Raw genomic sequence first — 1,300 nt, 5'->3', positions numbered from 1 at the left:
ACAATGTAGGAGTAATTTGCTTTTGGCGTAAAAAATGAGGTCTTTTCTTGATCTGGTGGATACATGGGGATTTGGTTGTATCCGGAATATGCATCCATAAACGAGAGGTATCTATATCCGGAGGAAGCATCTACCAGAGTGTCGATACTTGGGTGTGGGTAAGGATCTTTTGGGCAGGCTTTGTTGAGGTCGGTGTAGTTGGTGCACATTCGCCACTTTCCATTTGATTTTTTCACCAAGACGACGTTAGCTAGCCATAGTGGGTACTTGACTTCTCTTATGAATCCTGCCTCCAGTAGTGCTTGTACCTGTTCTTGCACAGCTTGGAATCGCTCTGGCCCAAGTTTTCTTCGTCTCTGCTGTACCGGCCGAGATCCTGGATAGACCGCCAATTTGTGACACATTAGCTTGGGGTCTATGCCTGGCATGTCTGCAGCTTTCCATGCAAAGAGATCGACATTATCTCGCAAGAACTGTACTAGTAATTCCTTTCCATTTCCTTTCAGGATCGTCCCAATATTAGTGGTTTTGTCCGAGGTGTCTTCGATCTGAACTTTCTCTATTTCACCTTCGGGCTGTGGACGGAGTTATTCTCGTCTCTAGACTCCACCAAGCTCAATTGTATGGAACTCTTCTCCTCTGCCTCTGAGGTTTAGACTTTCATTATAACAGCGGTGTGCCATCTTTTGATCTATTTTTATTGTGGCTATCCCCTCTGTAGTTGGGAATTTCATGCATAGATGTGGAGTTGAGACTATTGCGCCGAGTTGATTTAGTGTTGTCCGACCTATTAGGGCATTGTAGGCTGAACTCACGTCGACCACAATGTAGTTTATCTTGAGTGTTCTGGATTGGTTCCCTTTTCTGAAGGTTGTATGTAGTGACACGTATCCCAGTGGTTGTACTGGGGTATCTCCCAGTCCAAACAGGCTGCTCGGGTATGCTCTAAGCTCCTTTTCTTCTAAGTCGAGTTTGTCGAAGGCTATTTTGAATAAGATGTCGGCAGAACTCCCTTGGTCTATTAATGTGCGGTGGAGATTGGCGTTTGTTAGTATGATGGTGATGACCATGGGATCGTCGTATCCTGAGATGATACTGGATGCGTCTTCTTTGGTGAACGTGATTGCAAGGATGTCGGGTGCTTCCTCCTTTCCTTCGACATGATATACTTCTTTGAGGTATCTTTTGCGGGATGATTTGGAGATTCCACCTCCTGCGAATCCTCCATGTATCATATGGACATGTCTTTCTGGCGTACGAGGTGATCGCTCAGCTCGTCGACATCTTCATCTCTTTGTCT

This window comes from Arachis hypogaea, chromosome 17 (genome assembly GCF_003086295.3).
Source record: "Arachis hypogaea cultivar Tifrunner chromosome 17, arahy.Tifrunner.gnm2.J5K5, whole genome shotgun sequence".
Classification (NCBI taxonomy): Eukaryota; Viridiplantae; Streptophyta; class Magnoliopsida; order Fabales; family Fabaceae; genus Arachis; species Arachis hypogaea.
The sequence above is the reverse complement of the archived record's forward strand: the minus strand, read 5'-3'. Positions refer to the sequence as shown.